The sequence below is a fragment of the Chiloscyllium plagiosum genome, unplaced genomic scaffold (assembly GCF_037043375.1).
Source record: "Chiloscyllium plagiosum isolate Xiang-an unplaced genomic scaffold, Cpla_swu_hap1 HiC_scaffold_39, whole genome shotgun sequence".
NCBI lineage: Eukaryota > Metazoa > Chordata > Chondrichthyes > Orectolobiformes > Hemiscylliidae > Chiloscyllium > Chiloscyllium plagiosum.
The window spans coordinates 76,199,293-76,215,182 of record NW_028270177.1 but is presented as its reverse complement, the minus strand read 5'-3'; the positions used below and the strand labels follow the sequence as shown (position 1 = coordinate 76,215,182).

Genomic DNA, 15,890 nt, shown 5'->3' with positions numbered 1-15,890 from the left:
CTGTTGTTGATTTGGACATTACCTTCAAATCATCACTGTTGCTGAATGAATAATCTGTAATGTCTCTTACCCAACCACATTGTGGGAGCACCTTCACCACACAAACTGCAGCTGTACAAGAAAGTCAAACATCACCCTCTCCACAAGCAACAGGGCTTTGGCATTAATCACTGGTATCTGTGGAAGGAGAAACACAGTTGATTTTCAGGGAGTGCAAAACGGATTACAGGGAATGTAAATGGTGCAGAATTTGATTGTTAGAAATGGAAGGAAAATGCACTTGCTTATTGGAAAAAAGAATTCTTGACTGTCAAAGATTTTCCAGAAAAAAATGAATAAGCAGCACATGGTCAGGGGCTGGGGCTGAAAAATTAACTTACAAAAATGTCTGTAAAAGTAATAGTAAAATATACTAAACAGACCAATAATACACCTATTGTTCTAGATTGAGGAAGCTAGATATTGACAAGTGGTCATGAGGAAGCCCAGAGATGAAGCAGAACAGTGTAAGCTGTTATGATCCCACAGTCATAGAGATGAATAGCACCGACACAGACCCTTCGGTATAACTCATCCATGGGGGAAACCAGGTATCCAAACCTAATCTATTCCCATTTGCCAGCACTTGGGGGGGGGGGGGGGGGGGGGGGGGGAGAAGAGAATAACAAATAGACCTCGTGATAATTCACTAAAATTTGTTGGATGTCTGGTTTTGACAGACTAGAAGCTGCGAATGTGGTGCCACTATTTTTCAAAAAGGATCCGTTAGCTTAACTTCAGTAGTGGAGAAAATGCTTGAACCTCTCAAGGAAGTACTGGTGAGATATCTGGGTAGAAACTGTCTCATTGAGCAGACACAGCATGGATTCATGAACAGCAGGTCACGTTTAACGCGTTTACTAGAATTGCTTGATCCGACGAGTGCGTTGGACAAGGGGGACTCGGTGGATGTGGTGTATCTGGATTTCCAGTAGGCATTCGATAAGTTGCCACACAAAAGGCTGCTGTATAAGGTAAAGATGCATGGCATTGTGGGTAATTATCATTGATACAGGATCAGTTAACCAACAAAAAATAAAGAATGGGGATAAATGTGAGTTTGGATTAGTGTTGGCACTGCAACTGTTTGCAATTTACACAAATGTTTTGGAGTTGAGGACCAAGTGTACAGTGTCAGAGTTCACATTTGATACAAAGATGAGGTAAAGCAATGACTGCAGAGGCCACTGTCAGTCTGCACAGGGATACAGATAGGTTAAGTGAGTGGGTAAGGATCTGGCAGATGGAGTTCAATGTTGGGATCTGTGAGGTCATCCATTTTGGTCGGACTAACAGCAAACTGGATGATGAAATGGTGAAAATGTGCACCATGCTGCTGTACAGAGGGAGCTGGGTGTCCTTGTGCATGAATCACAGGAAGTTGGTTTGCAGGTGCAGCAGGTAATTAAGGCAGTGAAGGCAATATTGTCCTTCCTTGCTAGAGGGATGGTGATGCTTCAGCTGTACAGGGTGCTGGTGAGGCCACACCTGGAGTACTGTGTACAGGTTTGGTCTCCTTACTTCAGGAAGGATGTATTGGCAGTGGAGGGAGTACAGAGGAGGTTCACTAGTTTGAATCAGGAGTTGAGAGGATTGGTGCATGTGGAGAGATTGAGAAAACTGGTTCTATAGTCATTGTAATTTAGAAGAATGGGAGGTTGGATAGGAAACAATAAAATCATGAAGGGAGTAGATAAGACAGAAGCAGGGAGGCTATTTCCACTGTGGGTGGGTCAAACTACAGAGCATTACCTCAAAATAAGGGGGAGCAGATTTGGAACTGAGCTCAAGAGACGCTTCTTCAGCTAAAGGAATCTGTGGAATCTGTGGAATTCCCTGCCGAGTGCAGCATTTGACGTTATCAACTTGAATGCCTTTAAGGCAAAATGTAGATTTGTGAACAGGAAAGGAATTAAGAGTTATGGTGAGAAATCAGGAAAGTGGAGCTGAGGCCATGAGAAGCTTAGGCCTGACCTAATTGAATGACAGAGCAGGCTTGAGGGGCCAGATGAAAGTTCTTGCCTTGTGCCATCAAAATTGGTCTTTGTCCAATTCAGAACCTTAACGTTTAGATCTGGTATATTATTTTCTGTAACTATTTTAAAACTAATAGAATTATCAGAGACTCCCAACAGTATGGAAGCAGGTCATTCAGCCCATCATATTAATACTGATCTGGAAAGCCTCCTAACCTCCTCCTATAACATTGCATTTCCCAGGGCCAGCCAACCTACACATCCCTGAACATTATGGGCAATTCAGTCTGGATAATCCACCCAACCTATACATCCCTGAATACTGTGGGCAATTCAGCCTGGATAATCCACCCAACCTAGACATCCCTGAACACTGTGGTCAATTCAGCCTGGATAATCCACCCAACCTGCAGATCCCTGAACACTGTGGGAAATTCAGTCTGGATAATCCACCCAACCTACACATCCCTGAACACTGTGGACAATTCAGCCTGGATAATCCACTCAAACTACACATCTTTGGACTGTGGGTGGAAACCAGAGCACCCGGACGAAATCCATGCAGAAAACTCCAATAAGGTGATTATCCCTTTCTTATTTCCCAGTTCCATCTAAATAACTTCACTGGGCGTATTCCCAGGAATATCCTCCCTAAGCAAAAACATAATGCTATCCCGAATCAAAAATGCCACTCCCCCTCCTCTCTTGTCCCCCTTTCTATTCTTCCTACAGCATCTATACCCTGGAACATTAAGCTGCCAGTTCTATCCATCCCTGAGTGAAGCCTCTGTAATTGCTATAATATCCCAGTGCCATGTTCAAAACCATACCCTGAGCTCCTCTGCCTTCCCTGTCAGGCCTCTTCTATTGAAGTAAATGCAGTTCAACTACTCAGTCAGACCTCATTCTGTGCCTTGCCCTTGCCTGCCTTGACTATTTGACTTCTGAACTGTACCAGCCTCAGACATATCTCTTTCCTCACTATCTTCTTGGGTTTACACCCACTCCCTCACTGGTTTAATGCCTCTCGAGTATCACCAGCAAGTCTCCCTGTCTAGACATTAGACACCTTCCAATTCAGGTACAATCCATCCTTCTTATGCAGGTCAACTCTACTCCAGAGGAGATCACAACGATCCACAAAATGTGAATCCTTTTCCCTTGCACCAGCTCATTTGCCACTCATTGAGCACCTTCTCCTCCTCTGTAATATGGACATTTTCCAAGATGTCACCATTTATTTCCCCACATTCTATATCTCCCATGTACTTCTTCACAGTAAACACTAATGCAAAATACTTGTTTCCTATCTCGCCCATCGCCTGCAACTCCACACAATGGCTGCCTTGCTGATCTTTGAGGGTCTCTATTTTCTCCCTCGTTAGCCTTTTGCTCCTCATGTATTTACAAAAGCCCTTTGGATTATCCTTAACCCTATTTTCCAAAGCTATCTCACATCCCTTTTTTGCCTCCTGATTTCCCTCTTAATTATACTCCTACTGCCTTTATACTCAATTTTTTTTTTGGATTGGAATAAAATATAACATCCTGACAATACAAACAAGGGTAGTACTTACACTCAATAAAAGTACGGCCTTGAGTAGTGGTATGGGAACAAAGAGACCGAGGGGTTCACGTCTTTGAAGTTTGCGTCACATGTAGACAGGGTGGTTAAGGTGCTTAGCACACTTACCTTCATTGTTCAGACCTTTGAGTACAGGAGTTGGGACGTTATGTTGAGGATGTACAGGTCGTTGGAAAGGCCTCTTCTGGAATACTCTGTCCAGTTCTGGTTGTGCTGTTATAGGAAGGATATAATTAAATTGGAGCTGGTTCAGGAGAGATTTACCTGCATGTTGCCATGAATGGAGAGATTGTGTTCTAAGGAGAGGCTGGACAGGCTGGGAATTTTTTCACTGGAGTGCAGGAGGTTGAGGGGTGACCTTATTAGCCGTTTATAAAATCAGAAAGAGTGTAGATAAGGTGAATGGACGAGGGAGAGGGGGGTTCAAATCTCGGGTGCATTCATTTTGAGAAGAAACGAGAAAGATGTGAGAAAAGACATTAGGGTTTTAAAAAAATACATGTGCGAAATGAACTTCCAGAGGAAGTGGTAGCTGTGAGTACAATTACAATATTTAAAAGACATTCAGATTAGTACATAATTAGGAAATATTTGGATGGATGTGGACTAAGCGGAGGCAGGTACAATTCGTTCAGTTTGGAATTATGGTTGGCATAGACTGGTTGGACCACAGGGCCTGTTTCCTTGCTGTATAACATTATGACTCTAATCCTCACTAACTCTAAATTCCTCCATCCTCAACTCTCCCGATCACTGCCACCTCATCCAGCCTCACAACTCTTTCTTATTTATATAATTCCTCTCCAGCCACAGAACGCTCCCCATCTCATGTCCTCCAGTTTCTCAAATCTCTGCGATATGTGCGTTTCTTTAGTTCCAGCCTTGAGGATACCCTCATTCACTCTGATTGGTTGGAAGACAAACTGGTATGGCCTGGTCCTCCAGTACCGCCCTCTGTAGGCGAGTGGTGGGATCCTGCCTCTCTCTGCCCTGGGATGAGCTACAACATTCACAGTCAATGGGGCAGTATCACAGAGCACAGGGGCTGGGGCTATTCAGCCCATTTGGGCTGTACCCTCTCCCTCTGGAGATGCTGCAAATCTGTCCCAATTCCCTTCCCATTTGCCCATAGCCCCCCAAATCTTCCTTTAAAAAGTAAAATTCCAAATCTGTTTGTGAATAACTGCTGAGTCTGTGTCTAGCTGCCATTCAGACTCTTCCAGATACTCAGAACTTACAGAATAAAATAATGTTCACATTATTTGCCAATTACCTGAAAATAGTTAATAAAATTGTGACATTGTTAACATTTCCACTCTCTCTGCAGATTAGATATCCTAAAAACAAATTTGCATCTGGTCAAAATCACTGCTTAACCTTCTCAGCTCCAAGGACAATTATCTGTGCTTCTGCTAGCTCTCCACAAAAGAGAAACACATCTTATTTTCATTTATTAGTGTCATAGAGATGTACAGCACAGAAACAGACCTTTGGTCCAATTTGTCCATGCCAAATAGGAATCCTTAACAAATGGAGCCCCATTTGCCAGCTATTGGTCCGTATCATTGGAAACTCTTCCTATTCATGTACCCAATCGGATGCCTTTCAAGTGTTGTAATTGTATCAGCTTCCACTATTTCATCTGGCAGCTCATTCCACACATACACCACACACAGCTTGAAAACTTTGCCCCTTAAATCCGTTTTTAATCTTTGCCCTCTCAACTTAAGCCCATGTGATCTTATTTTGATCCCACCTAACTGGGGGGAAAGGACCCTGGCTGTTCACCTTATCCATGCCCTTCATGATTTTATAAATCTCCATGAAGTCACCTCCCAGTCTTTGACTCTCCAGGGAAATTAACTCTGGCCTATTCAGTCTCTCCCTGTAGTCCAAATCCTCCAACCCTAGTAAAGTCTTTGTAAATCTTGTCTGAACTCTTTCAAGATTCACAACATCCTTTCCAGAACAGGGAATTTCGAACTTCAAACAGAATTCCTGAAATGGCTTAATCAATGTCCTGTCCAACCACACAATTTGACGTCCCAGCTTCTGTACTCAATGCATTGGCCAATAAATATAAGCATACCAAACACCACCTTCACTCGTCTGCCTACCTGCGAGTCTACTTTCAAGGAACAATGAACCTGCACTCCATGGTCTCTATGTTCAGCAACATTCCCAAGGACTTTACCATTAAGTGTACAAGTCCTGCTCTGATTTGTCTTTCCAAAATCCAACAGCTTACATTTGTCTAAATTGAACCCAGTCTGCCATTCCTCGCTCCAATGGCCCATCTGGTCAAGATACTGTTGCATTCTGAAATTGTCCACTTCTTCATTGTCCACTACACCTCCAATTTTGGTGTCTTCTGTAAACCCACTGACCATATCTCATATTCACATCCAAGTCATTTATTTAAGGACCCAATATCCATTCCTGCAGGACAATGCTGTTCACAGGCCTCCAGTCCGCAAAGCAACCCTCCAACACCACCCTCTGCCTCCTACCTTCAAGCCAGTTTTGTATCCAAATGGCTCGTTCTCCCGCCATTTCATGTTGTTATCTAACCTTGCTAACCAGTCTGCTTTGTGAAACATCGTTCAGTGTCCATATACACAACGTCCACAGTCTGCCTTCATCAATCATCTTTGTCACATCTTCAAATAAAAATTAATCAATTTCCCACACACAAAGCCATGTTAACTATCCCTAATCAATCCTCGTCTTTCCAAATACATGTAAATCCTGTCCCTCAGAATCCCTTCCAACAACTTACCTACCACTGACGTTAGGTGGACTGTTCTCTTGTTCCCGGGCATTTCCTTACCACCTTTTTTAAATAATGGCACCCATCTTCCAGCACCTCACCTGTCACAAACAATGATATAAATACCTCAGGGACGGGCACTGCCATCACCTTCCTAGCTTTCCACAAATTTCTGGGATACACCTGATCAGGTCCCAGGGATTTATCAACCTTGCTACTGTTTAGGACATCCACTACTTCCTCCTCTGTAATCTAGACACTTTTCAAGTGATCACTATTTATTTCTCCAAACTCTCTCGAATAGAATAGCATAGTATTTCTCCCACCTCCTGTTGTTCCATAGATGGCCTTGTTGATCTTTAAGAATTCCTATTCTCCGTCTGGTTATTATTTTATCCTTAATGTATTTGTAGAATCTCTTTGGATTCTCCTTAAAAACTATTTCCTAGAGATATTTCAAGTCCCCTTTTTGCTCTCCTGATTACCCTCGAGTATATTCCTGTAAAAACGTGATCCTGTACTCCCAATTCCTCTGCCTTTGTCATATCTGCTCCAGGCAGAAGCAATTCCACTCCAGGACATCCCAGAAAGGTTTCCTCTTTCAAGGACCAGATTTCCCTCCCACTTGATCAACAATGCACTCCAACGCATATCCTCCACTTCCTGTACCTCCGCCTTCCCCCCACCCCTCCAACCACAATAAGAATATATTCCCCCGGTCCTCACCTGCCACCCACTAATCTCCAGTAACCTCTGCTATGTCCGCTACCGACAGTCAGACCCCACCACCAGGGATATATCTCCCTCCCCAGCCCTTTCTATCTTCCGCAGAGACCATGGGATCTTTGGTGCTGATGTGCTGCCCCACGGATACCTCAGTCACTCATCCTGCCAAATGACCTCGTGAGATTATCACTAGATGGATAATCCAGACACCCAGATAACATTCTGGGGCCCAGGGTTTGGATACCATCACGGCAGAGAGTGGATATGAATTCAATAAAAATTTGGAAGTAAGAATCTATTAAAGACCATGAATCCATTGTTGATTATTGCGAAAACAAATCTCATCAGATTCACTAATATCCTTCAGGGAAGGAATCTGCCATCCTTACCTGGTTTGGCCTATATGTAACTCCAGACCCACAGCAATGTGGTTGACTCTTTACTGCCCTTTGGGCCCAGCCAGTGACACCCTCATCCTGTGAATGAATAAAAAAGGTCAAGTCTTGTACACAACCATACTATTCTTACAGAGAAGTCATCTCTTAGTAAATTTGCTTCTCAACTCCCTGCTGACTATTGGGAAAGGGGGGGGGGGTCAATAGTACCATCCCAATAAGGAGATCATCCCTTTCTTATTTCTCAGTTCCACCTGTATCACCTGCCTGGATGTACTCCCAGGAATACCCTCTTGAAGCCCAGCTGTAATGTTATCCCTAATCAAAAATACCTCTTCCCCCTGCTCTGTTGCCCCCTTTCTATCTTTGCTGTAGCATCTATACACTGGAACATAAAGCTGCTGGTCCTATCCATCCCTGAGGCATGCCTCTGCAATTGCTATAATATCCCAGTGCCATGTTCAAAACCATATCCTGAGCTCCTCTGCCCGACCTACCGGGCCTCCTGCATTGAAATAAATGCAGTGTAACTGCTGATTCTGTGCCTTGCCCTTGTCTGCCTTCACTGTTTGACGTCTGAACTGTACCAGCATCAGACTTAGCTCTTCCTCACTCTCTCTCTCTGGGTTTACCCACATTCCTTCACTGGTTTAATGCCTCCTGAATAGCACGAGCAACTGTTCCCTTCCAGTGCAGGTACAATCCATCCTTCTGATGGAGGTCAATTCTACCCCACAAGAGATTCCAATGATCCAATAATGTGAACTCTTCTATTCCTATGTCATTGATACCAATAAACAACGGCCTCCCCTCAAAATGGTTATTCTCCCCTTTAAGAATATTCAGCTCCCTCTCTGAGACATCCTTATACAAAAATTACACATTCGAACAATAAACCTTACACTCATCAGGTCACCATAAAGGGATTACATGACACATTGAAGGTTTGGGGAGACCTTTTGCGAGAATGCGATGATTCAAAGGAGAATTTTTAAGCAGCAAATGGGATTGATCTGGAACACAATACTCACTCACACAATGCGAATATCCAGGTCCTGATATACTGAGTAATTCAATCAGAGTTTAGCAGAATATTTACTGAGATTACCATCTGAATGTCCACCTGTAATATCCTGTAATACAAGTTTATAAAATCTGTCACTACCAGTTCAAGTTAGAAACCCACACCATCCCCTCCTCGTGGCCCAGGATGACTGTACATATTACCCTTGATGACATCAGCAGTCAACTAAGGGGGAAATCTGTGGGTTTCTAGGAGATTCCAACTTGAGATCTCATGTGACTGAACACAGCAGTTCTTTGACACATTGGAGAAAATGATCCAAGCGTCAGTGAGATATGGGGAACAAGAATTACTTTCTTTTCTTTCATTCCGTGCTGCCGCTCTGCCTCATCAATAAGACATGGGTGTGAAAGGCTAATGCCTAAGGATGAGCAAGTTGTCTCCATCCTGACCAATGGGTAGGAAGATCCTCTCAATCACTCCAAAGCGTATCCCTAAAAAGATAGCAACTCTGTCTGCTTCCCACTGCCCAGTGCTCCCAGTAAATGTTTGGAAGAATGGGAAGGGGGGATATCTCCTAGAAAAGGCATAACTGTAAAGGTCTAAGAGGATTATGAAAAGAGAGAGATGCACAGGAGAAGGGGGCAACAAGTTGCCAGATGGGGTGTAACTTGGGAAAGTGGGAAGTTGCTCAGTTTGGAGGAGATAATAAAAGAACAAAGTACTATTTAAATGGTGGAAACTGTAGAAAGCTGCACAACAAAGGGACCATGGGTAATTGTTCAGGAAACACAGAAAGCTACCACACAGTTACAACAGGGAATCAGGAAGGGGAATGGAATGTTTTGTTTCAAACGTTTTTAGTATTAGAGTTTGGAATATATACCTTTGAGTAACGTGTGGAAGTGCTGGTGAGACCACCATATCTGCAGTAATGAGAACAGTTTTGGTCCCTTTAGATAAGGAAATGTGTCACATTATTGGAGGCATTTCAGGGAAGATTCAATGAGATGATCCCTGGTTTGGAGGCATTATCTTTTAAATAAGGGCTGAAAAGGTTGGGACTCTACTCACTGGAGTTTGGAGAAAGAGAGGTGATCTCATTGAGACAGATGGGATTCTTTAGGGGTTTGACAGGATAAATACAGAGAGGATGTGTCTGAGGGTAAATACTGAGAGGGGAGATTGAAACCAGATTCTGTGTCACGGAATCAAGGGTTCTGTTTTGGATTCAAGGTTAAGGCGACACAGACACGGGTAACGGGTTTCAGTGGCAATGGAGCTGGGGTGAGGTGGAGAAAAGCAACGTTTAAGAGACTGGAATTCCTGGTGTTGTGATTGTGTGGATGTCTGATCAGAAGGTCATCTTGGGGTCAGATATAACAGCAATATTGTGAAGAATGTAGTTCTGTCTCAGAGCGTTCCCAGTGAGAGGGAGGGGCTCAGCAGAAAGGTAAAGGTAAGGCAATGGGTTTAACCGTGACAATGTTTCATTGGAGGAAATTGCAGCTAATCGAGTAGTGGGAATGTGATAAGCAGTTTGATAACTGAGTAACAGTGGAGTAATGGAGATGGATGATGCGGAGGGAAAGCTGGGCATCGTCAGTGTACATGTCAAACCTATCACAGTGTTTTTGGACGATATCACCTCCTGGCACTATGTACGTGAGATAGAGGAGAGACCAAGGATAGATCGTTGAGGGACACCAAATGCAAGGAATTCAGAAAGGAAATGGAGTGTGGAGATGGAGCAGGATTTTCCAACAACGGTGAGGTCAAATATTAGTTTTTCACAGAATGGGAGAGAAGGACATAATCAGAAAAGACCAACAAACAGAACAAGGAACAACATCTATGAATTGGCGAGGGGGGGGGGGGGTGATGAGGCGGCAACGGAGGAAAGAGTGTTGGAAAGTGAGTTTAGTGAGATTAGAGTAAAGGGTCAAGTTAAGCTCTGATAAGGCTTGACAAGAGATGGAGAAAGATGCAGGTTTAGGACAAAAACCAGGAACATCACCTGAGGCAGTTTGGCTCAGTGGGCTAGTGGGAGGGAGAGAAACAGCAGATCGGATTATCTCAGTCTCAGTGACAGAGAAACTCCATGTGCTCCTCACTCATTGTTGGAGGGGAGGATGGAGGAGACAGGATGATGGACAGTGTTTCACAAAGAAACAAAACCAGGGTTAGTGATATTTAAAATGAGTGAACAAACCTGATGTATTCAGCTTTTATCCAGAATATTAAAACAAATGACTGAAGTCCTGGTTCGAATCCCATCTTGGCAGATGGTGGAATCTGAATTCAAGAGAAAAAATAACGTATTAGGAATCTCCTGATCTCCATGAAACCATTGTCAATGGCGAAAAAAATCCTGCCAACCTGTCAGCGGCCCAGCCAGCTACTCACTGTACTAATCACTGCAAAGTCTCAACACAGGAATGAAACTGGATGGACCATGTGGCATCTAAGAAGGCACCAGAAATTACAACCACAGAATCAGCGCTCTCGATGGTGCAACGTCCTCCTCACTAACATATGGTTTTTGGTGTCAAAATGTGGACAGGTGTCTCACAGACTTGTCAAGGAACGGCCTGACATAGTCATACTCACGGAATCATCACTTACAAACAATGACCGGACACCACCATCACCATATCTAGATATCGAGAATGTGGTGCTGGAAAAGCACAACAGTCAGGCAGCATCCGAGGAGCAGGAGAATCGACGTTTGGAGCCTAAGCCCTTCATCAGCCTGACCTGCTGTGCTTTTCCAGCACCAGACTCTTGACTCTGATCTCCAGCAACTGCAGTGTTCCCTTTCTCCTGAAATCTCTGGATATGTCCTGTCCCACCGGCAGGACAGACCAGGCAGAGGTGGTGGCACAGTGGTGTACAGACAGGGAGGATTTGCCCTAGGAGTACACAGCATTGACTCCGGAGACCAGGATGTCTCATGGCTCCTGCTGATTACCATATACTGTACTGGCTGATGAATCAGTTCTCCTTCATGTTGAACAACATTTGGAGGATGCACTCAGGCAATAAAATGGTGTCAAACGTACTCTTTGGTACAGGATTTCAAGGTCCACAATCGAGACTAGTTCTGCAACAGAATTACTGACTGAGCTGGCCAGGTCCTAAAGGACATAGCTGCTCAACTGAGTCTGCACCGGGTGGTGAGGGAACCAACAAGAGGGAAAAACATACTCGATCTCATTGTTATGAATTGACCAGCTGCAGATACATCTGGCCATGACAGTATCAGTACGAGCGGCCATCACACATTTCCTTTGGAGACAAAGTCTTGGCTTAAAGTTGAGAAAAACCTCCATTGTGTTGAGTGACACTATCACCGTTCTAATGGGGACAGACTTTGAACAGATGTAGGATCTCAAACTGGATATCTCTGAGGCACTGTGGGACATCAACAGCAGTAGAACTGTACTCCAGCACAATCTGTAATCTCATGGGTTTGTAAATCCCGGTCTCACCCATCACAATGGACAGGAAAGGAGGGCATGCCATGAGCAGCACCAGGCAGACTTAAAACTGAAGTGCCAACCTGGTGAAGCTATCAAACGGAACTACTTGCATATCAAACAGCATCTGCAGTAAGCAACAGAGCTAAGTGATCCTACATCCAATGGATCAGATCGGAACTCTGCAGTTCTGCCACACCCAGTTGTGAATGGTGATGGACAATTAAACAACTCACTGGAGGAAGCATCACAGAAATCCCCACCCTTACTGATGGAGGGGCCTCACACATCCATGCACCAGATAAGATGACAGCATCTGCAGCAATCTTCAGCCAGAAGTGCAAAGTGGGATGATCCATCTCAGCCTTCTCCAATGGTTTCTAACATCACAGATGTGAGTTTTAAGCCAGATTGATTCAGTTTGAATAACATCAAGAAATGGTAAAGTAGTGCAAAGGCTATGGGCCCTGCTAACATTCTGGCAATAATACTGATGGCTTGTGCTCCAGAACTTGCTACCCACCAAGCCACATACTGCTCCAGCACTGGCATCTACCAACAATGTGGAACATTGCCCAGGGATGTTCAACACAAACATTGCCCAGGGATGTTCAACACAACAACACCGGGCAATCCAACCCAGGCAATTTCCCTCTCTCATTCCACACTCGATCAGCAGTAAAGTGATGGAAAATGTCATCTACAGGGCTACCAAGCAGCAGCTGCTCAGCAACAGCCAGCTAAGCGACACTCATTTTAGGCTCCACCATGGCAACTCGGGTCCCAATTGTGGTACCGCCCTGATTCACAATCTGGCAACCAGCTGAATCCCAGAGGTGAGGTGAGAGTGACAGCTCAGTCCCACTCCAAGACCACTAATTCGAGCTGATTCCACCCTCCTCTCAGCTCATATACTGAAACTCTCATCCATCGTGTGTTATCTCCAGACTTCGTTTTCCAAACACACTCAGGGCCAGCTTCCCACATTCAACCTCCTTGTAATCTCAAGAAAGTCTTAATCGCTGCTTGTTGATTCATCAAAAGGCTCCTAATTAGAATCAACAGCATACAGCCATAGAGATGTACAGCAAGTAAACAGACCCTTCGGTTCAACCCATCCATGCCGACCAGATACCCCAACCCAATCTAGTCTCACCTGCCAGCACCTGGCCAATATCCCTAAATTTAAAATTCTCACACTTGATTTAATTCCTGGCTGTGATAATCCCTAAGGTATTATCCCTACTGCGAATCCTCTAAAGGATGCCTGCCTTGAAGAAGTTTTCCTCCTCTCTCTACAAGAATCTCAGGGAGTCTCTCTCCCACTGCAACTCCCAGATCATTTCCTCTGCCCTGAAGCTCTTCAACCACGTCCTGAAACAAACCCGCTACTACAGCCACATTTGCTTACTTGTCCGACCTGCCCATCTCCTTTTCCACCTATCCACCCCACCCTCTCCTCCCTGACCTATCACCTTCATCTCGTCCCCCACTGACCTATTGTACTCTATGCTACTCTATCCCCACCCCCACCCTCCTCTAGCTTATCTCTCCACGCTTCAGGCTCTTTGCCTTTATTCCTGATGAAGGGCTTTTGCCCGAAAGGTCGATTTCGAAGCTCCTCGGATGCTGCCTGAATTGCTGTGCTCTTCCAGCACTACTGATCCAGAATGTGATAATCCCTAGCTCCCTGCACCACACACACTTTGAGACCTTGACAACCCATTTTCTTCGAGACTCCCAACCATTTGTTAATTCATTACTTCACCTGTGTGGCTATTTCTACATTTGCTGAAGCAGCATGATCTGAAATTCGCAGCCAAAACCTCACAGGTCTGCTTTCCATCTTTAAGACATCCCTCAAAACCTGCTTTTTGGCAATGCTTTTGGTCACCTGACCTAATATCTCCATCTCTGGCCTTATATCTAAAGTTCTCAATAGTATTTTTGTGAAATTATAAGCATGATAATAAAAATACGAACTGTTGTTGATTTGGACATTATTCATTCAGCAACAGTGATGATTTGAAAATAACCTAAAATGCCACTTACCCAACCACACTGTGAGAGCACCTTCACCACACAAACTGCAGCTGTACAAGAAAGTCAAACATCATCCTCTCCACAAGCAACAGGGCTTTGGCATTAATCACTGGTATCTGTGGAGGGAGAAACACAGTTGATGTTTCAGGGAGTGCAAAATGCATTACAGGGAATGAAAATGGTGCAGAATTTGATAGTCAGAAATGGAAGGAAAATACACTTGCTTATTGGAAAAAAGAATTCTTGACTGTCAAAAATATTTTAGAAAATAATCTGATAACAGAGCATGGTCAGGGGCTAGGCCGCAGTGAAAAACTAATTTACAAAGGGTCTATAAAAGTAACAATACAGTCGTAAACAGACCAAAAATACACCCATGGTTCGAGACTGAGGAAGCTAGATATTGACAAAGTGGTGATGAGGGAGCCCAGTGGTGAATCAGAGCAGTATTGGCTGCTATGATCCCAATAACTCTAAACTGGAGAAAGGCTGCACATGCACCTGGCTGCACCTTGCCCCCTACAAAGATGGCGGCGCTGCACGTGTCCAGTGAATCATTGTCCCGAATAAAGATGGCGGCGCTCACTCAGGCCTGCAGCCGTGCTGCGGCAATTCCCCATTTAGATTAGATTACATTACAGTGTGGAAACAGGCCCTTCGGCCCAACAAGTCCACACCGACCCGCCGAAGCACAACCCACCCATACCCCTACATTTACCTCTTTAACCTAACACTACGGGCAATTTAGCATGGCCAATTCACCTGACCCGCACATCTTTGGACTGTGGGAGGAAACCGGAGCACCTGGAGGAAACCCACGCAGACACGGGGAGAATGTGCAAACTCCACACAGTCAGTCGCCTGAGTCGGGAATTGAACCCGGGTCTCTGGCGCTGTGAGGCAGCAGTGCTAACCACTGTGCCACCGTGCCGCCCACAAACACGGGACTGGGACGTTCAAATTTGTGTTTTCCGACGTGCACAATTTGTTTGTAAAACCTCTCCGCTCATAGCAACACAGTTTTTCTCCAGTTCCCCATTTATTTCTTTCCTTACCGTATCCTTTCTCTCCATAACTTCCCGAACATTCATTACAGCGACTCTGCGCCGCGCGCGAGGATGATCACATGGTTTAGTTTAGCTCCGCCCTTCATTCACTTTGGTTGGAGGACCAACCGCCCGTTAGGTCCTCCAACTCCGCCCACCGTCCTTTCATTGGCCCGGTGCTGACATCAATCACCTGGGGTTCCTTTGTTGGCTAGAGCATGCGCAGTGTGTCCTGCTTTAGCTGATATGATGGGTAATGTGATGGGAGAGTTTGCTGAGGGTAAGAATTCCCTTTGTGTGAGCTCTGCAGTAGATTTCCTTTATTTATGGAGCGAATTGCCTTCCTACTCATGACTGTATAGCTGTGATTGATGAATCAATGCCACCTGAATCAGTACATAAACACCACTTTTTCACAACATCTGAGATCTTTAACACATTGTATCACGTTCTTCTTTGGAAACAAAAAAAAACATGAAATGGAGCCTCAAGGAATCGGAGGAGAAACGGGCGGTGCGGGGTTGTGGTAGAAACGGGCGGTGCGGGGTTGTGGAACCCCGCACCGCCCGTTTCTACCTCCTGCCCAAAATCCACAAACCTGACTGCCCCGGACGACCCATCGTCTCAGCCTGCTCCTGCCCAACCGAACTCATCTCGGCATACCTCGACACGGTCCTGTCTCCATTAGTCCAAGAACTCCCCACCTACGTTCGTGACACCACCCACGCCCTCCACCTCCTCCAGGATTTCCGCTTCCCCGGTCCCCAACGCCTCATCTTCACCATGGACATCCAGTCCCTGTACACC

The 15,890-nt window shown here is 44.9% G+C and overlaps 2 long non-coding RNA genes across 3 annotated transcripts in view; both read right to left on the bottom strand.

The window, feature by feature from the left end:
- Positions 1-3,821, bottom strand: part of LOC148138774 (uncharacterized) — a 38,071-nt gene extending 34,250 nt beyond the window's left edge. Inside the window, exon 1 of one of the 2 annotated variants that reach the window (XR_015753779.1) lies at positions 3,709-3,821. This is a non-coding gene — a long non-coding RNA (uncharacterized LOC148138774). Of the gene's footprint in view, positions 1-70; positions 120-3,708 lie in introns of those variants that run through there. The other variant, XR_015753778.1, reaches the window with a different exon arrangement.
- Positions 3,822-8,521: 4,700 nt separating this feature from the next.
- LOC148138773 (uncharacterized) lies at positions 8,522-15,137 on the bottom strand. Its single transcript, XR_015753780.1, has 3 exons — positions 15,093-15,137; positions 14,047-14,153; positions 8,522-8,624 (listed from the first exon to the last, which is right to left on the bottom strand). It is a non-coding gene; the product is annotated as an uncharacterized LOC148138773 (long non-coding RNA).
- Positions 15,138-15,890: the final 753 nt, after the last annotated feature.